The 22,080-nt window shown below is 41.4% G+C and overlaps 1 long non-coding RNA gene across 3 annotated transcripts in view; it reads right to left on the bottom strand.

Annotated features, from left to right (window-relative positions):
* LOC309528518 overlaps nt 1-16,641 on the bottom strand; it is a 61,340-nt gene extending 44,699 nt beyond the window's left edge. For all 3 annotated transcript variants that reach the window (XR_014217784.1, XR_014217785.1, XR_014217786.1), the window contains exon 1: nt 16,400-16,641. This is a non-coding gene — a long non-coding RNA (uncharacterized lncRNA). The remainder of the gene's footprint in view (nt 1-16,399) is intronic.
* Between the last annotated feature and the right edge of the window lie 5,439 nt (nt 16,642-22,080).

Here is a 22,080-nt window from a genome sequence, read left to right as displayed (position 1 = left end):
AGACTGTGGAAACTTCACACTGGACTTCAAGCATCTGGCATTGTGTGCCTCCCCATTCTTCCTCCAGACTCTGGGTCCTTCGTTTCCAAGTGAGATGCAAAAGCTGCTCTCATCAGAAAAGAGATTTGGGGAGCCATGTCATCAGCTGGTGTTGGTCCACTGTGCTTCATTAAGTCCAGGGTCAACGTAGCCGTCTACCAGGAGATTTTGGAGCACTTCATGCTTCCTTCCGCAGACAAGCTTTATGGGGATGCTGATTTCATTTTCCAATAGGACTTTGTCACCTGCCTACACTACCAAAAGTATGAAAACCTGGTTCAATGCCCATGGGATTACTGTGCTTGATTGGCCAGCAAACTTGCCTGACCTGAACCCCATAGAGAATCTATGGGGCATTGCCAAGAGAAAGATGAGAGACATGAGACCGAGCAATGTAGAAGAGCTGAAAGCTGCTATTGAAGCTTCCTGGTCTTCCATAACACCTCAGCAGTGCCACAAGCTGATAGCATCCATGCCACGCCACATTGAGGCAGTAATTGATGCAAATGGGGCCCAAACCAAGCACTGAGTACATGTGCATGCTTCTACTTCTCAGAGGTCCAATATTGCTCTATTTGCAGTCCTTGTTTTGCTGATTTCATTTAATATTCTAATTTTCTGAGATTGTTAATTTGGGGTTTTCATAAGCTGTACGTCATAAACATCACAATTATAACAAATAAAGGCTTGACATATCTCGCTTTGCACGTCATGAGTCTATCTCATATATTAGTTTCACCTTTTAAGTTGCATTACTGAAATAAATGAACTTTCCCACAATATTCTAATTTTCTGAGTTTCACCTGTACATTGGCATAATATCCTATGTTGGTTTGCTATCCAAAACAAAAGGGATTATGGTGCAGTCTGTAAAGTGAAAAGCTGGAGTGCAGCTGCTCCATTTTTACAGACTTTCAATTTCCCTTTTTGTGATTCACTGAACATCTAAACTGAAGCATCCTAGAAAATCACAGCAGCTACTTCCATGGTGAGAAAAATGCCATCTTGTGATTTTCCTACAAGCAAATTTCTGGGCCTTATTTAAAGGGTCGACTTCCTTTACAGTTTAAAATGGCTTCAGACCAAGCTACCTGTATGAACCTGCTTGGGCCCCGAGATTGACCATGGCTCATATGTCCACCAATAACATCTATCAGGTTGGTGCCCCCATCCTTATGGAATGCCCTTCTGTTGAAGCAACAAGTGGCTTCCTCCTTGACTACTTTTAAATGGATCATTTGTAAGTATCTGCTGCTGGTTTTATACTTTACAGTTATGATTATAAAATATTTAAAATACATATTAACAGTAGCTGGCATTGCAAATATTCAGACACACAAGTGAACTGTTCACACAGTTACTCGCAATGGTTAACAAGCTGCAATAATGTCAGCATGGTTATTTGCTTATGAGTTCATAGGCTCAAACAGATGACCTGCCATGCATGCATGATGTGTTTTCCAAGTTTAAAATTAGATTTTTGTTTGTGCCATCTTGTTTTCTGTCATGTGGGATTTGAAAAGTCTGTTCTAATGTCTTCTAAAGTTTCTATCTCATATGCTAGGTGCAAAAGCTAAGAATAAACACGACAAACATGACAAACAGACACAAACATGAAGCTCTCAGCCAGAAATCTTTCACATAAACAATTACTGTTACATAGTCTCTCTTTTGAGATCGGGACTGAACTCCCAGTGGTTGACTGTGCTTTTTCAGAATGAAACAAACATGTTCCAAAAACTATTTTTAAGAAGTAGAGTGACTTTTGCATTTGAAACTACAAAGCCAGCAACTTGGATTTACGGTAGCTGAACTGAATTCTGATGAGGCTTGGCTAATTGGTTTTGAAGACATTACCAAATAGTTAATGTTAATTAAAAGCATTCCCAGACACAAACCGTATTGTTTAAATATATACAGTGGTACCTTGGGTTAAGAACTTAATTCGTTCCAGAGGTCTGTTCTTAACCTGAAACTGTTCTTAACCTGAGGTACCACTTTAGCAAATGGGGCTTCCTGCTGCTGCCACGCCGCTGCTGCACAATTTCTGTTCTCATCCTGAAGCAAAGTTCTTAACCAGAGGTACTATTTTTGGGTTAGCGGAGTCTGTAACCTGCAGCGTCTGTAACCCGAGGTACCACTGTATATTTAATCTCATTAGTGTTATGGTGTTAAGGATAAAAGCATTAGTCAGTCAATGACAGTGTCAACTGCAGATTAAAAATCCACCTACAGATTTTTTTAAAAGCAAAATCCAAAATTAATAAAGGGGAAAAGATTAGAAGAAAATTAACTTGCCCTGCAGAAGATGCACAGCTGTTCTGAAGTATGCAAGTACTTATGGTAATACAACTGTGTTGATAGTGCTAGGTCTATAAGCATGTGCCCAAATCCTAGTGTAAGGTGGGAGAGGACTACATCACACAAACGCCCCTTTCTCTTTTCAAATAGTTGATCGGAGTTAATTTCTGGTTTCCAGACTAGGAACAACATGATATAAGCAGTACCAGTTTACATGTGAAGTCCTTCATCAACCTAGCCATAGCAAGAAAGAAACATACCTTCGTAGTCCCCTTACTGGACTGGGCAATAGATGCATGATATGATCAGACAAGGGACATGTTTTGGTAATACCAAATTCAATGCTACCATAAATCCATGTCATAGATGACTAGCCATCAGTCTCTAGTATAGTCAAGTGCACATGCTTTGAGACAACAACGAAAACATGGCCCTGGAGTGGTTTCCACCCAATCAGGGCTCAAATCACATAATGCAACCCTAGCTAGGCAACCACGTTTCTGCCTTGTAGCAAAGTTTCTTATAATTATAAATGATGAAAAATGGGCTTTGATAGATAAGGCAAGTCTTTCTCTCAGGATTGGTGGGACAAAGCCTCCCATGAGGCTTGGTGAGGCAGCAGACTCAGGCAGCAGGCTCTGGATAAATCACTGTTTGCTACCTCCTGTTCTTGTCACCCCCTGCCACCACTACTCTCTACTGCTAACTCCTTCGACTCCTTTTCCACTGCCACCGATTCCTGTGGCCTTCAGGGCACGATGGAGGAGGTGGCAGCTGGGGAAAGGAGAGTCTGTGGAGGAGGATTCAGTGGCAGTCGCCATGGGCGGGAGGCATTTTCTGTTTTGCCTTAAGCAGCAAAACATCCTGGGTCAGCGCCACATTCTCCTTCATTCACACCCCACCACCACCACCACCCCTGAAAAGAGAACCTGTGTTTTAGAGGCTTCCTCTTATGAGCCAGTGTGGTGTGGTGGTTAAGAGCGGTAGACTCGTAATCTGGTGAACCGGGTTCGCGTCTCCGCTCCTCCACATGCAGCTGCTGGGTGACCTTGGGCCAGTCACACTTCTTTGAAGTCTCTCAGCCCCACTCACCTCACAGAGTGTTTGTTGTAGGGAGGAAGGGAAAGGAGAATGTTAGCTGCTTTGAGACTCCTTAAAGGGAGAGAAAGGCGGGATACCAAATCCAAATTCTTCTTCTTCTTCTTCTTCTTCTTCTTCTTCTTCTTCTTCTTCTTCTTCGCTGAGGTGGCACCTCCAGTGGTGGCGGTGGCAGTGACAGAAAAGTGCAGGGACCCCAGCCCTTTTCCTGATGCTACATTTTTATATAAATCAGTGATATTTGTGTAACCATTTTGAAATGGCGGTTGGTGGCTGGGGTGAGCTTTAAGGAGGTTTGGGACAAGCGGTAAGGAGAGGGGGAGAGGGAGGTTAGACAGATATGAGGAGAGGGAGGTTGGCAGCTGGGAGGAGCTGGCAGCAGCTGCTAGTAAATAAATATGATCATCATTAAAAGGAAAAGTCACTAGAATAAGTTTCGGCATCATTTTTCAAAACACAGGATCTGCATTCAGGGCTTATTCCACAGTCATTCCTGTTACACTTTGAAACAACAGTAAGAAGTGTTGTTTAGTGTGGGAGAAACAGCAGAGTTGTGAATTGCTTTCTTGAATGGAAAAGCACCAGAAGCAAGTGGTGAGGTTTATGTGGCTCCCTCCACTGAACACAGGCAGCAGCAACTTGCTGAACTAAAAGGAAATGTTTCGGTTTTTGCCATATTTCACTCTTTAGAGAAGCTGTGGAGGAATTGGAGAGCTAACCCTCTGAAATGTGAACTCCTTTACCTGACTCATTCTCCTGGGGATCTGCATTTCAAAACGATGCTGGGGAATGAAATGCAGTCTTTATCATTGTTCAAAATGTGGTAGTGAAGCCTTGAGTGACGTTAATGCCTGCAGGAATCTCCCAATATCTTTGTCTGCAGGTGGCCAGCTACTCAAATACATCAGGGCCGGCTGAAAACACACTCCTGACCTCAAAAGCCAGGGGGGCACCAAAGGATCCTTTGCTGGTAATCAAAGGAAATGCAACACTGATTAATTCCTCCTCCTGGTGGACAGCACAGCAGCCTTGGTACCTGCATGAATAAAGTCCAACTGCCTGCTCCTTAAAATGGGTGACATGTTTAAGCGTTCACAGATAATCAAATAAAATTTCTTTACAATTCCTTCAAACTCATATCAGAACTGCCTCTAAATATTAATACTGTATTTCTGGATTTTAGTTCACTTTAGGTGACTACCCTGATTTTATTTTTAAGTTTCTATGGTTCATCAGGTTGTTATGAAAATCTCCTTTCCATTTCTATAAATGTTTCGGTCTCTTTATGACTTCCTTTCTGTAGCTTGTCTGACTTCAAATATTTAGTGGCTGAATAAAATGGTTATTTCTCCCTTACTTCTCCGAAGCGCATGCAAGCAACAAACCCTTTACATTAGTAAATGTTCCCAGGAGAAAATCTTGTTTGAACAGTATTTAAATCACATATTTAAATGGTTTGTTTTATTTTATTTTACAGAACATAGATCTAAAGCATAAACTTTTACAGATACAGTGGTACCTCCGGTTACAAACTTTATTTGTTCCGGAGGTCTGTTCTTAAGCCGAAACTGTTCTTAACATGAGGCGCGCTTTTGCTAATGGGACCTCCTGCTGCTGCCGTGCCGCTGGTGGGCGATTTCCGTTCTCATCCTGGGGCAAAGTTCGCAACTAGGGGCATCTACTTCCGGGTTAGTGGAGCTCATTACCTGAAGCATTCGTAAGGAGGACGGTACATAACCCGAGTTACATATAATGCACAAAAGTAAGCCTGCTAGAGGCGTTAGGACTGCATTAAAAAAAAATCTATTTCATTACAAAACTCAGTGCATATCCTGACGGCCATTGCTATCCATAAACAGCTACACTGATGAAGCAGTAATTGTAGAACCGTGACCCTGCACAGTGCACTAATGTTGCATCATGAGTCTTGAATCCACCCAGATGTTGTGTAAGAACTGCTCTGGATATGACCCCTCTCCCATTTTGCCTACGGAAATATGTATGTTGCTTTCACATGACATTAAATACCTCTTCAGAGGGGATACACACACACACACACACACACACACACACACACACAAATTGCATCAGGTGCTGGGGTTGTTAACCAGGGGGATCAAAGCTGGCAAGAAGGGGAATTTAACTGTTTTCTTCCCTACAGTGATTCTGAGGAAAATGCCACATCTAAAGAAGGCCGTTGAATTTTTCCCCAACCCAGAAGATCAGCCTAACAGATTACTAACATGTGCTCTATCTAGAAGGGACATTTGAAAACTTCCTAGAAACGGTAGCACATCCAGAATGCTGCTGTTTGTCACCTGATTAGGGGGTCAAGATTTGGGGAATATAACACCAGTTTTGACCCAGCTAAACTGGCTGCCTGAATGTTTCCAAGGCCGCCTTAAAGTATCAGTGCTTAAAACCTTGAACAACATTATCCCATCTCGCATTCTTTGAGAACTGCTGATGAGGTCATGTTCAGGTTGCAACACATTTTGCACCCAGGTGAAGTTATCTAGACTATGGAGCAGTGCCTTATCTATCGTGGAACCCATACCCTTGAACAAACCAAGGATGGCCTCTATGGCCAGCCATCACCCTAACTGGCTTTATTGCCAGATGCAGATCTTTGGGTTAAGGAAGATATTTCTTATATTTAACAGGTTCACAAGTCGAGTGAGGGTTGACTAGCTGTTAACATTTTATTCCTGCATATTCCTGATGGATGCATTGTTGCCAAATGTTTCATTGTGGTATTATGGATTATATAATGTATTCTTATTTATATGCATTGCCTTCTACCTAAAGGTGCCACTGGTTGATTTATGCAAATCTTTAAAATCCCCCTCGCCATTATGCTCCGTTGTAAAGGCACATCTGCTTTAATAAGTCCTTTACCCTCTTGGTAATGGAAAGCTGTTTGTGCAGATTGCTTAGTCAGTGCTGTATATTGCACTGTGATTCATGTAAGCAGTGTACACACCACGCTTTGAAATGGAGGTTGGAGCTTACAGATGAGCAGAGATGTAAGAATGGCATGCATAAGAAATGGAAGAATGGAGGAATCACAAAGGAGGAGTGTGTTCCGAGTAGCCAAAAGTTGCAGGAAGGAGGTCAGGCAGGCCAAAGCTCAGAATGAGCTCAGGCTTGCTAGAGGTTAAAAAATAATAATAAATGTTTCTTTGGCTATGTTTGAAGCAAGAAGAACAAGCGAGTAGTAGCTCCTTTGCGTGGAGAAGATGGGGCAGAGTGTTGGGTGACAGAGAGAAAGTGGAACTGCTCAACACCTTCTTTGCCTCTTTGCCCATCCTGGGGATAACAGAACAAACAGTGCAAGGAGGCAGCTGCAGCCCAAGCTAAGAAAAGAGGTGATAAGGGAACACCTAGCTATTTTAAATGAAGCCAAACCTCTGGACGGTGATTGTTTCCTGCAGTTGGAATTATGGGTGTTGTACAATTCCTGAAACCTTTAATTTCCGCCCCCCTTCTTAATATCCGAATTTCAATTTTAATTTTTTTGTGTGTTTTCTTAAAAAGTATATTGTATATTTCAGCAAAGCAGCTTGTAAAACTCTGGATCCTTGGGGGGGGGGGAGCAGGAGCCAAGGAGCACACAAATGAATTATGAATTGAATAGTAAACAGAACTGTAACAGAATCAGTTCCTTTTTTAGGAGAGGTGAACTGGAACTAATTCCTTTATGGAAGGTGTAACTTGTACTAATTGCTTTTTAAAATGAACTTTCCATGCACTAGCTATAACCGAGTAGCTAAAATGCATGCTTTACATGCAAAAGATGTTCAACCCCTGGCATCTCCAAGAACTTTGGGGCTGGAAGCAGCTCCTGTCTGAAACTCTAGAGAGCGCCACTGGCATTCAGTGTCAAAAATACTTGAGCTATATGGACCAATGATTTAATTGGTATAAGGCAGAGACCTGTCTTCCTTAGTGAAACTGATGAGGCAGCCCCTGTGACATTCGCTTGACCAATGAGGTTCAAGGCAACCACTGTTTTAGGCACAACCAATATGTGTGCAATTGGGCACACATACACAGTGTCAAACCTGGAAGTGACCCGGAAATGTCATAAAAAGGGCATCACTAAAAGGGCGTAACAGGGGCAGGGTGGGGCAGAATGGGGTGTTTCAATTGCACATGGTTTCACACAAATGCACAATGACCTGGAATGCAAGCCCCACACAAATCAGGAATTGCCTGTAGTTGCATATATTGATTCAACATGGATTTGCAAGACCTCCCATTAACTATAATGGAATTTGCTCATTCTCTAAAATTTGTTTCTTCAGTGCTGGTAATGGGGAAACCATAGTGACCCAGAAACCAGAATTAGAAAGTTAAGCTGTTAACTTAAGCTCTGACTCCAGGAAATTAAAAATGAGAGTTTATAAAGGTATTTAAATGACATTTTTATTGGTTTAATATTCTAATAGAGATTAAATTGCATTAGCAACCTGCAGCAAGCATATTAATAGGCAACTTCAACAATCAGCCAGGATCGCACAGCATCAACCTCAGCAGAAATGACAGGCTAATAAGTGCACCACCACACAGGGCTGGCAATTTCTGCAGAGCAGAAAACCAGACCTGGAGCATTTGTGTCACTTGGCACCTGTATGGGTAGGCAAGGAAACCACTGGAAATTGCATTTGATAATGATCAAGTATTTCTTCAAAAGGAGGAATGCATTAGGCACAATTAATAAGCTGTAGGAGGTTAGGTTCTCTAGCCTTCATCATAAATCTATCAAAACGTAATGTTTTCCCACATTATAAAGGTAAAGGGTAAAGGGATCCCTGACCATTAGGTCCAGTCGTAACCGACTCTGGGGTTGCGGCGCTCATCTCGCTTTATTGGCCAAGGGAGCCGGCGTACAGCTTCCGGGTCATGTGGCCAGCATGACTAAGCCGCTTCTGGCGAACCAGAGCAGCACACAGAAATGCCGTTTACCTTCCCGCCAGAGCGGTACCTATTTATCTACTTGCATGTTGTGCTTTCGAACTGCTAGGTTGGCAGGAGCAGGGACTGAACAACAGGAGCTCACCCCGTCGCGGGGATTATATATACTATATATAGATATATATACACACACACACACACACACACACACACACATTATATATACATTTAAAGCAACTCCTTCATATCTATGTGTGTGACACACACAGGAAGTCAAATACACAAGGCCCTTTCATATCACACGCACACATATCTATCCTCTTCAGATATTCACCCTGAAACATGACATCCTTGTCTCTAATGGCCCAAGTGTATCCACTCTACCGCCACCCTTCCTATGCTAAGTGGGAAGGTCTGAGGAGGAGGACATCCTAGAACACACTTAGAAGACACATTGAGACCAGGAACTCTGATAATGCAGACTAACCAATCATGGGGAGGCATTTAAAAGCATTTAGCCAAATCAACCAAGTAGCTCCCTTTAGACCAGGCATGGCCAGACTTGGCCCTCCAGCTGTTTTGGGACTGCAACTCCCATCATCCCTAGCTAACAGGATCAGTGGTCAGGGATGATGGGAATTGTAGTCCCAAAACAGCAGGGGAGCCATGTTTGGTCATGTTGCACTAAACGTTTGAGATTGGGGAGTGGCAGAGGCAGTGCATGGGGGGGGGGCATGAGGGTGGGGTCAGTGCACATGTCCTTGGTCCCCTACATATTTTCTGGCCTTGTGTATTTAGGCATAACATGTGGGGAGAGGTATTGTTTCTTGAATTGTGAAGCAAGGCTGGAAACTATTGTATGGGAAAAGCACACATTTTATTATACTTTAGGAGTGAAGCAATGTGGCCAGCTGGAGAGAGGGAGCGGGACAGAAGAAACTGAAAAGGTCAATCAACATGAAGGACACTTGTCCTAATCTATTTCTGATTGTTCCTTCGTGCCCAACTCTAAAAGAAGTCTTACCCTCACAAACAGGCACACTTTGTTTACATGTGTACAGTATATTCAGACTTAAAGTGTGTCCATGAACATCCAAAATCATATAGTTCTGCCCTTTGTAACCTTGAAAAATGTAAAAATAAATCACCAAGGAACAAATATCTTATGTTAAAAAGCAAAGCTGTCAGAGGCATATGAAACCTAATTTGCTTTATAGGTTCTGGTGAGAGATTCGCTAAAAAATAAAGGGCTTTCTTGGTCCAGGTATGCATTAGGAGGAATAATTTCCTTCATGGCAGTAGCATTTTTCCATTTGTCTTAACAATACTATCTCATCTATTTCAGCAGCAGGGAGCAATTCTGCAATATTTTCACCTTGACAGTATAAGGTCCTATTGGTTCATTTTCAGGACATAATACTTTTTAGGATCACTTTCACTATCAAATCAGAGATTTGTTGTATTGTGGTGCCCTGTATTTGGACCTGGAAAATAGTTGTTATTATTATTAAGAAGTCATGTCAGTGCATGTAACAGATACCAAAGAAAGCATCTTCCATGCTATTTAATCCAGTTTTACAGATGCCTGATTTAGTATTTCCACACTACAGTGTAGCCAATCATAATTTCAAAAACCTCTAGGTCATTTTATATTTGTCCTTGCTTTTCTTTGTGTGAGCCAGAGCATACATTTTGCTTTTCTGATGGTGTTATCATGCCAAATAAGCTATCTTTAATTAGATATTTTATTATTCTTCCAAAAGCAAGATTTGGGAATGGGCTATTGCATCTAGTAAAAGTTATTCCCCTTAAATTCTAATGTTCTACACCCTCTCTCCCTTTTCTGCCTGTTTGGTTGAACCCGCACTGACTGGAGTCCAAAGGCTTTTACATACACAGTTTCTCTTAACAGTGACTTTTGCATACCACTCCTGTAATGCCAATTGGAGGTGTAGTGTTTGTTAGATATACTAAACAGACTGTTGGGGAAAGCCTTTGCGTGGACTTTGTCTAGCACAGTTGGTGATGGTGGCAACCATCCTTTGGGGGGCAAAGGGAAGTCAAATGTATTCAACTGTTGAAAATGTTACATAAATGCTGCAAACCAGCACCATATTCCTGAACCAAAATTTAAGCCTTAACTAGAAAGTGTGTGCTTCTTCCATGAATGGGGTCCATAAGCTCTCATTAACTTTTACCAAAAGCTCTGGTACCTGGATTTGATAATAGGAAGAGTCTGCTAACATCTGGGCTATTGTCACAGGTTTGTGTGGAAACATGTGGCAGATATTTCAATTCTCCATCGTAAGCTCTGTATAACAGTAATTCCTCCCAGACTTACCCATAGCATCATCTTCATGCCTTTTAAGTGGCTGCAAGATTTAGCAGACTGTCCTCACTTTACTCCTATGGAATACAGTAAATGTTTTGTTTAGCACATCACTGTGGGTGGGTGTGGATATAGGCGTTTAGCAGCTTTAATACATCTTTTCTATATACTCAAAGTGGTTCACAATAAATAATGACAAAACAAGAAAAACAGAAAGACATCAATATATTGTCGCTCGCAGTATCTCCCTATAAAAGTCCATTCAAGACAGTTGCATAATAAATGCACCATAAAAAAATGCACTTCATTAGTAAGCACTTAGTCCAGGGTGCTCAGTGCAGTGTACATTATTTCCTTCCTCTCTACGTGAGCCTCACAACAACACTGTAAAGGAGGTTACATTGGGAGATGGTGACCGGCCCAGTCACCTAGTGAGCTTCATGGCTGAGGCAAGATTTGAGCTTGGGTCTCTGGTCTAAGTCTAACAATCTAACCATTACATCACACTGGTTTCAGTCATACTAGTCACTCATAATACTACTGCTCTGATACTTTCCCGTTCATGTATGTGAATCTGGTGATGATGTTCTTTCTGTCCTATTTTTAAACATTAATTAAGGCTGCAACCCATGTCCAAAGTATGTACCAGTTTATTCAGTGGTGCTTACTTCCAGGTAAGTGGGGTTAGGATTGCTGCATAAACTACGAACTTATCAACAGTGAAGACTACACAAACCAGTCTCACAGCAAAGTGAACTGGAGGATATGTCTAGCTGCAGTTCTCATTATTTTCTAACCTTTTCCCAGTTGCAAACTTCTGTCATTCTTCGCTGGGTTAGATTTGCAACCTGCCTGGTCAACAAGCAATGAATTATCAATATAGTTGCATCTGGCCACAAAAAGGAAACACAGAAAGTTTGTTGGAGGGGGAGGTCCCTTCCGATAAAAGTAATTGGCCATAAACTCGTACTTGGATGCCCATAACTTCCTGCAGCTGCAGATGATGACTGTTAAATACACGAAAGCTAATGTAGCAAGTCACACCCCATAAAATCTAGTTATGGTTATGTATCAAAATGATGAGACGCTTGTAAATTTCAGGTGCACCTGCACAGCTGTTTAAGACAGATTCTTCACTAGCATTCAGGGCATGTTCAAGTAGCTGGCAGTAGTTTAGCCATCTATGGAAAAATATAAATAATCTCATGCAATGAGATGTAGGCTGTAGCCTTGGACACCTTTACCAGGGAGTAAGTCCCACTGAACTCAGCATGGATAACTGTTCCAAATAGACATGTAGAGTTGTTGCATAGCAAGGTACCTTAGGTGAATTTGAAGGCAGTTTCTACGGAGAAATGAGGAGGGATACAGTACAGTGCCACAGAAAACGACAGCCTTGTTAATGCTTATAGGATAAGCTATCCCTGGATGAGAGAAATAAATTGAGGGAGATGGAGGTGGGGGGAGGGCCCTTTTAGCAAGGGAAAGTGGCTCTGAAACAAGAGGCCAAAACGACAGTTACCAGATTAAAATATAGATAATATAGTCAGAAGCAATGCAGGCAGGCTGGTCAGGGGTGTGTGAAGGGAAACTGGAGAGACAAAGGGTCTGATTCAGTCTAAGGTGGCTTCCTGTGTTCCTACTGGCCATGCTGGTCTATTGGGGCTAATGAGAGTCCAACAACATTTGCAAGGCACAAATTGACTATCCAGGATCTTTTACTTAAATCCTAATGCACAGGTATTCAGTAAAGCCATGCCACTTTTCTACAACCTCTGTAAGATTGGTGTAACAGGGCAGCCGGGGTTGGCAGAGGGTAATGAAGCTCCCTTATCTCACCCACCATCCTATCACTTTCATTATGACAATGAACCAGTCAGCAAAGCAGAACTGGTTTGCCATAAAATCTGTCCAAGAGGGGAAAAAATGTGTAGAGTGCAAATGCTGCATAAGCTTCATCATATCCCTCTCCAAATTAAATTTCCAGCAATGCTTACAGGAGAGAAGATTAATTAAGGGTATGACAGGAAGTGGTGAAAGTTCAGGTGAGCTTTTTAAAAAAACCATTCAAGTTAATGGTGTTTGCAACTTATCTAAGTTACTGATAATGATTTTCCTGTTAATCTAGTTTGTTCAGAAATCAATTTTTTCCTTAAATGTGATTCTGCAGGGATAAACTTTCTTTTATCTTGTTTACGGCAACATAGACACTCCCTGGAGAGCTGCAAGGGATCAATCATTTTTCACTCCGACCCTTCTAATCCCAAAACTCAATGTTCTTCACTGATTTTTGAATGATGGCTTCAGACATTCCCTAGAGCACAGCCCTTTTGTTAGGCTGAAGCGAATGCTGCCTGTTAGGCAGGAGAAGCCAAATACAAATAAAGAGCAATTAAAGCATTGATTGAAGAACATGATTAGTGCTTTTCAAAGTCTGTCCTATTTCTGTGTCTGTGGTGGTTCTGCTTCTTCGGGGAGCGATAGATACATGCTTCTCCATTTTTCTTAGGTCACAAGAATGCTTCTTGAACAGATGTGGTCAGACAACTGGGCTTTGATTAGGGTGGCTATGTGAAAAGAAGGGCAGGACTCAAGAGCATTAAATAGTTGAGTGGAAAAGGGAATTTCACCAGGTGCAGTTGCCATCTGCTGAAATCCAGTCCTCTACAGAACTATTCAACGTGCATGAGTCTTGTCCTCTTTTTCACATAGGCTTCCTAGCCACAGCAGCTGTGTAAAAATACCATGTGCTTCCACAAGAATCTGCCCCACCCCACCCCATGGCAATTGTAGGGAAGCTTGTTCCACAGTCTGCTACCCTGTTGGGTGTGGAGGGTAAGGATTTTGAATAAGGCCTTATCAGTGCTACCCAGATTGTGGAGAGTGAGGGTGTGGAACAAAACCTACACAACCGTGGTGTCCAAATGCTCTGGTCTGGGAGATCCTGAATACCACAATTTTAGGTGCCTTTCAGTAGCAGGCCATTTTTGTGGAGACATACATTATATGGAAACACTAATATGACTGCCCCAGTTTGTTGAACTGGCTGGCTTTTTTGTTTTTGTTTCTGCTGCTGGTAGTGATCAATGGTGTTTTAACTGTTTTAATGGATTGATCACTTTGTACCTAATTTTTTAGTTGCCCTACGCATCTCATAGGAGTGGAAGTTTTAGGGTGAATACATTTTCATAAATAATAGAAGAAACTATTTTTACAGATGCAACTCATCATGGGGATTGCTGACAGAAAGAGGTCAAGAGTAGACTTGCAAGATGGTAGTACTGTAAACCGTTACTGAAAAGTTTCTAAAACAACATCTCTGGTAGTGGCAGCAATGTCTTGCGTTGGTTCCTGGCTGACTTTCCAAGCAAAGTAGACAGTCTTAGTTTGGAAATCAGCGACCCAATCCAGCTTGGAAGAGCCAGTTAGCAACCTAATGTGTGTGTATCCCAGGCTATAAGAAATCATGGGCAGGTAAGGCTTTGCCTGTTTTTTAATACTGCATTTGGCAGCAGAAAATTGCACAACTACTCAAGATATTTTTTTAAAAAATATTTTCTAAAATTTCACATGTAGAGGTAAAGCAACTGCTGGTGAATGCATTGTAATATATTCAGTTTAAAATCCCAAGCAACTAGACTACAGCATTTACATTCTTCTCCCACAATAGGACTAACAGCAGACCAACAGTGTTGGAACCAAGAAGAATAGTATCCCTGCCATCACATCTTTATACTGAGAAAGGCTATAACTGTTCCATCTGTTACACAGCTGCACATAGGGGCCTCACCAGAGAAATAAAAAGTGGGCCCATCCCATACTCACATCTTGCTTTTCTTTTGCCCCGCCCTGTTATAAGCAACTACATTTTCTAAATGTAAAGGCATAACCAAATATAGGTCTTGGCCATGTTTTTGAATGACTTCCTTTAGAGTAGTCTGAAGAGGTAAGAAAAGCAGGTACAACAGGAGAAAGTGAGCATACTTTAATCTTGCCAGGGCTGGAGATCTTTGCCCCACTGCAGACTTCTGCCACTTACTACTGAAATATACAGTGGTACCTCGGGTTAAGTACTTAATTCGTTCCGGAGGTCTGTTCTTAACCTGAAACTGTTCTTAACCTGAGGTACCACTTTAGCTAATGGGGCCTCCCGCTGCCACACAATTTCTGTTCTCATCCTGAAGTTCTTAACCTGAGGTACTACTTCCAGGTTAGCGGAGTCTGTAACCTGAAGCGTCTGTAACCAGAAGTGTTTGTAACCCAAGGTATCACTGTACTGCTTGTCTACAAGTTATAAAAATGGTTATTAATCACATCAGTTACCATCTTTGCTCCAACTCTGAAGTAGGCTAGGCAGAAACTCTTGCTTAGGCTGGATGTAGACACATCAAAGAAGTGTTTCAGTTGTAAACTTTGTATGAGAAATTGGATTGGCAAAAACAGAACTCCACAACGCCATCTGGTGTCACAGTGTTATAACGCATATTCAATGCATATAAAGTGCTTTTTCTTTGCCAATGTAGCCGAATCCTTAGTGTGGTCTGGGTATAAAACATGCACACACCACTTTTTGGAGTGAGGGCTATTGAACACACTGAGCTTTGTTCAAAGTAAATATGCAGGGGACTAAATTCAAAACACTGAAATGCAGCCTTCATTAGCTGGTGGTAGTGGTTGTTTTTCACATGTCAGAGAAACTAAGAAGAAAGGTATAAAGCTCACAACACCCCCAAAGAAATGCAGTCCCTATGCATACAAACTGTTGTTATGGGTCTCAAACTTTCTACCCACAGGGCCCATTTAAGAGAGATGAAAATTACTGAGGACCAGAAGTCACAAAATGGTGGCAGATGCAGACAAGCATTCCACATAATCAACAGATGATTACTAATATAACCTTCTACCGATAGTCAATCCATTGTTGCAGACGGCCAAAGCATTTTCCTTCCGGAAGCTGCTCTATAGTTCAACTACAGGGGAGGCAATATAAGCCAGTCTCTCCCTTCTGCACAGCTGATCCACTAACTCTAAAATTTGCTTTCCCTTGTTCTCTTCACAATCCTGCATGTATCAAAAAGCATTCTTCTCCTGTTCTCTTTTCACAGTCATATTGCAACATTCACTTCTTCCTTCTACAACACATTATTTCTCTTATTTTTATTTTCTATTCCGAGTTTAAACAACAAAATAGCTCATTAAATTTCTAGCTGGATTTTTACTTTCCTTCAACCTTTCCTGTGGCCCTTTTGCTTCAGAGGAGGGAAACCTTTCTTTCCAACATCCCTACTGAAACTTCTCCATTTCCTGGCCACCTTTGCTCAGCTAAGACTTGTGGTGTTGACAGTGGAGCATCAAAAATCTGAGGCCCAGGTAAGGGTTGGGGCAGGCACTGTGGCCTACCTGAAAGGGGCCTGGCCTACAGTCTGAGAAACATTACTATTGATTACACAGCTCCATGCTGGAAAGATTGACCATACTGCAGTTACTTACACACAAAGAGACATATTCTTTCTGCAGAAAACATTCCCAGCCCCTTTTACAAATAATACTTGGTTGCTTACTTTTTGCATCTTCCTCTAAGGTTGCACGCATGGAGAACAAAGGGAATATCCTTGCCTCAGGCTTTCCTAACCTTTCAGTCTCTTTCCTTCTCCACTCCACTGTAGAAAATAAAACCTACATATAATATATATATAAGAAAATAAATAGACTCACCGTTGCTGGTTTGGTAGCCTGTTTGCTCTAAAAGCGAGGGAACAAACTGAAGGATCGATACTGATTCAGAAGAGCAAGGTATTGCAAATGTATGCATGTGATTGGCCCACGTGAAAATACATATACAGCACTGGGTTGGTAAACAGATATTGAGAACTGCAGCCTATGCTCTGAAGTTTCTTAACAGGCCATGAGGGACTCTTCTGATTGCCAGGTGCAGCTGATATCATTCTGCTTAACCCTTTCCTAGCTTTATATGCCAGCATTGTTACTTTGCTTTTTAAAACAGCCCCCCCCCCCAATGATGGGGGTAGGAACTGCTCTGCAAAGTGATTTGTAACTGGCTGTGATGTAGAGACAGCAGATTGTTTCTGCCAATGACAGAAAATTTCTCAGACTTATAAACAAGTGAAAATGTAGGGGGGGGTGTTTTTATATTCTAGAGATCAGAGAGCCTAATTAAGAATGTGGCTGCCAGGGACAGTGTTTACTGCAAAGAAAGCAGTGTGTACTAGCTTTTGGCCATCTATCTCATAACGATAAGGCCATCTCAACCCCGAACTCATTGAAATTCCAAAGGGCTTTGTGAATAAAGTAGGAAAATGGAAGCTTCTTTTGCAGGTAAATGCAACTTCCAAGAAACTGGAGGGCAAGTTTCAGCACAGCATTAATAAAGTGCAAGAGCCCTCTGCTGTGGACATCTGCCCCTCTGTGCTGAACACAAGTCCTGGTTCCAGTGCTTTTTTTCTTTTTTAAAAAAATGATTTTTGGGGGTACGCTCATTTTCCTACTCATATTGAAATACTGCCGCTCAATGAGGCCAAACTTAGATTCACAAAATGTTCAGGGGTGTGCGTCTCCCGAGAAAAAGCACTGCCTGATTCTATGCAGAAGCCTAGGCTCTGTGCACGTAGGACCTATCACAGATAATCAATGGTAATGCTCACCAGTTGTTGGAAACGACTCAGGAGCAAGATGTAGGTTGCAATTCTAGCTTATGCACACTTGGGTGTAAGGACTCCATTGAACCCAATTAAACTTCTGAATAAACAGGCTTAGGATTTCTTAGTTTGTCTCTTCTCTGGTCTGTCCATAACAAGGGTTACAAAGAGAAATAAGAGCTGTGTCAGGGTCAGAGATGGAAATGCATTTAAATAGGATGTTGGTTTTTAAAGATGAATTGTGCAGCTTCCTCTGCTGCACAGCCTAATTTGTGAACCTAATCAATCCTTGGTTCAGCAAAGTGGTTTGTTTTTAAAAAGAGGTCTGCTTCTGACCCATAAAATGCTTGGCTTTTAGAAACTGAATTTGAAAGATGCTTTTAAAACAATTGGATAATCATGTCATACCAGGAACATGATGTTGAAGCTAATATCATTGCTGAATGCACAACAAATACCATTAAAGCCCACATTTTCTCTTTCAATAGCTAATTTTCTGATCTCAGTCACAGGTGGTGGTAAAGTAAGACTTTCTTAAAAATCTGCACTGAAATATTTTCCCATACACATGCACCCAAAACCCCCCACAAAAAAACACACACCCAAACCCCTAAAGACTATGTACTGCTGTAGTCTGGTATAAAGTCTTTGTTAGGGATGATTACATTTCTGTGGAGAAACATAATAGAACCATCATGGACTTTATCCAAGACTACTTTTATATTTCAGAAAGGAAAATTTGTCTTGAAGCCTATATATTTATTCAGCCCACTTTTTCCTTTGTACCAGCCAAGCCAGTGTAAGCTAAAGATTGCCCCCCCCCCCTTGATGGAAAGTAAATTGGATGGAATTGGACATAAGGGAGGTTCAGGATAATTGTCTTCTCCTAGTGGAAAAAACAATACCCTCACTGGAAATTGAACCTGGCAGATTGCTATGGCATCCCTCGATTTTGCATTGGATTGCCACTTACATCTGTTTATTAAGGACAATTTTTCTAGACATTTCACATTCATTAGAAGCCGGTGCTAGTCCTGAAGAATTTGCTGTGTAATAGTTATTCATCCGCAAATTGCACCCTACATTTTCCTCCGCAATCACTTTTCTGGCAGTATATTATTAATTATGCATAGCTTTCTGAAAGTACAGTGGGAAACTTTACAACTCTGAAATTTGCACATTTTGAAAACTTGGAGGAAGGCAGGAGCTCCCACACGTTGAATAGTTGTGTAGTAGAAGGAATTTCATCAGGTGTTGCTTGCCCAACGAAAGCTCCCTCCCGCTTTTCAGCTGGCCAGCCTATCCACCATTTTGTTTGCCAGCCGTAAAGTGAAGTATTAGCTGTGCTCCTTAAGCATGATTACTAGAAAGTAAACCTCCTTGGACTTACTTCTGAGTATCCCAGTTGTAAAAGTAGCAATAGGAATGCAATTCATGAACCCTCTACTCTGAAGGTACTGCCAGCAATACTAAGTGGTCCTCTTTGAGTAGCTCTGTGTGGAAACTCAGTGGAGTGCTGGGCATGGACAGATAGAGGTGATAGAGGAGATAGAGATGTCATGTGGAATCCCATTATTATTCTGGTCAGCCAAATGTATTGGTTTTATTACTGGGCGTTCTTCTCTTCTACCTCTCACTTTACAAAATACCTCTCAATACCTCTCTCCTTACAAAATCCTCTCAATACCAGTTGCTGTTATTGGGGAGTGGGGAGAGGGCTGTTGTGCCCAGCTCTGCACAGACATTCATCTGGTTGGCTGCTGTTGGACCGGATGGGCCTTTGGCCTCATCAAGCAGAATGCTGCATATGTGCTCTTATTGGAGCTAAATTATCTGGTTTAATCTGTATTCATATTAGACTATAGTGATTGTTATTTTCAATTTGGGGAGCTGCATACAATAGAAAAAGCCACTTGTCCCAGTTTGTTCCAAGGAAGAGAAATTCAACCCAGTTCACATTTAAAGATGATTCTGCCTAATTTGCACTTTCTGAACTGAAAGGTAGCCATTCTTCAAAATCTCTGAATTTTGCCATGCAGCTCTCCAGCCAATTAATGTGTACAAAAAGGTATATACTAGGGTAAAGTATGCATATAATATGTGCATACAAATGTGTATATTAGGATATACCCTATATTCCCTATAAAATGTTGATGAATTTTCATGAGGACTTAAAAAACAAACAAACTCAATTGATGTGGAAATGTGAAGAATCCATTGTCCAAGTAGTTACTTCAGAATAAGTTGTATTAGGCGACTTTCCACCATAGGGTGTATAATCTGGCTGCATCAGTGACTTTCTTCCCCACCAATGCTAATAGCATGTTCAGTATTGCCTTTAATGAAGGTGCTCTATTTGTTTATTTACATTGTTGATTTTCACGCCTTAGTTTCATCAGGATAGTACTGTTTTTCCAGAACATGACATGTTTTCACATTGTGAAAGTAATACATGCCCTCTTGCTGTATGGAAACCATGAAACTCTGTGTTGCTTTCAAAGTGTTGCTTTCAAAACAGTGGTATAATGGTTTCAGCAACTACACCAGTAGGTAACATAATGCGTATTTTGAAGAAGTTAGGGGAAATGGAAGGACCTGGCATCATACATATTGCCATAGCTGTGAACTTTTCCCTTTTCTTGCGAGGAATCCTATTCGGAATAAGGGAATTTCCCTTAAAAAAAGGAAAACGTTGATAGCTATGCATATTGCACCCATGAGGGTGTGTTTTAAATGCACATCTATTTAAAGGGTCCTGATTAACTTTGAAAAGCCATCCATACTGAATTACTTATCCAAAGACTGACAAGATGCCCAATATGTTCCCAGCATTTTCTCTCTTTTGTTGCAAAAAACCCTGTGCAAAGTTTCCTAACAGATTCCTCCTTCAGCTGCTTTTCAAAGTCTACCTCACTGATTAACAAACTGGTCTTCATATGGTAGTGGCCTATAACTGGATCGTGTATCCTGAGTTACAGTGGACAATACCAACAGCACGACTACCATTTTCTTTTAAATGTGGGGTATTTTGAGAGAGAAAGAGAGAAAGCGAGAGAGAGAGAAACAGAGAAATACAGGTGCAATGATGTTGCTTGCTTAATCCACCTGGTTTATTAACCATGGTTAAGCGATCAGAAGTGAGCTATGACATACATTCCCTTTCCCTCCATAGCCTTTTCCTGGAGCACAAGTTTCCACCCTTCACTGGCTGAGCTTAACTAGGGTTAACCATTACATTGGCATGGATACAAAACCACAGTTACAACTAACCAGGATTTTTGATTTATCCTAGATCAGAAACTAGTTGCAGTGGTCAGAACATGGGTTAGGCAATCAAAGGACAGGAAAGAAGAAAACGTATTAGCACCAAGCAGTGCACCTAATATAGGTATGTGTGGCTTAAGATGGTTATGGTCAGTTACAGCTTAAGTCTGTATAATCCTGCTGGCAAGAGAGGTTAAAGAAGGGCAACGTTATTAATCTTCCTTTTATTTTCTGAAGCAGTTGAAGTCAAATAGATTTTCCCCCTCCAAAATAATTTCATAAACTTGGCCCTGAGTTCTTACAAAGTGCCAATTTTTTTTTCTACTGATGCAAATTTAGCTGAATAACAGTGTGTGGTTTTTTAAAAATAGCAATGTGAGGTGGTGAGTTAAGCTTTCAGCATCTGAAAATGAAATTGTACTCAATATTAAACATTGTTACAAGCCTTAAGCAATGCTAGCTGGAGCCTGAAAGTCATTGTAGTGATGGCTTTGGATTTCCACAGTACTGTACATCATTTTCAGTACAACATTTATCCCTATATGAACTGTGCAGTATACAGTAGTGGCAAATTTGAGCTACAAGTGTCCTGAGGAAAACATTGCCTCAGTTGTAAACAAAGGGACAAAACTGTATTTCTGTGTGTGCTTTCACTCAAGAAATTTCAGCAGTCAGGACAGACTTCTGACTTGTACACACAACATTGGCACAGAGATTTAAAAGCAGCTACAAACAAAACCCATCCAACAAGGTCTTTCTCTCTATTTTTCTCGAAAAAGAGGTGCCAGAACCCACCATGAATATTTCAATGTATAGCTCACTACTCAGATCTGTGGCATGTGATGCTATAATTTTGCTATTTCAAGATACAGTGGCATTAAACTGGCCTACAGGTTACACTATGCCTATTCAGTGGTGTGCTAGGCTGGGACCATCCCTTATTTTACAGGTGGGCTGTTTCTAGTAGTCAGTGATTAGATGTGGAGACTTGACAAGTTTATAAACTTGCTCCTGTCACATAATTCATATGAGTGGGGAGACAGCTGGGGTGGGCTTGTTGCCCCTGCCCTCTCTGTCACATTACCAGTAGCCCATCTCTGCAGTCTTCTATGTGTTTGGGATATACTTCTGTACTTGTGACCATGTCGGTTTCTAAATTGTGGGAGGCACCTACATGAGTACGGCAGACTCTTTGCTATGAAGGTTTATCCCAAACATGAAGGCGAGAGAGAGAGATCACTGAGAATGCAACAGGGAGTGTGGGGTAAATGAGTAAACCCCAGTTGTCCCCTCACTCATACGATTGGAATTGCAAGAGGGGGGATGAGTTAATACAACTTTTTCTGGGTCTGAAAGGTAATGTTAAATGTAACTTCTGGAAGAGAAAGGGTGCTGTCCAAAACATTTTAGTGTTTAACTTTTTACCTTGTTTTACATTATATTTATCCAAAAGTCAACCAGGTGGACAACAGCATG

This window comes from Podarcis vaucheri, assembly GCF_965113315.1.
Source record: "Podarcis vaucheri genome assembly, chromosome: 3".
Classification (NCBI taxonomy): domain Eukaryota; kingdom Metazoa; phylum Chordata; class Lepidosauria; order Squamata; family Lacertidae; genus Podarcis; species Podarcis vaucheri.
Note: the sequence above shows the minus strand (reverse complement) of the source record. Positions and strands in the feature narration are given on the sequence as shown.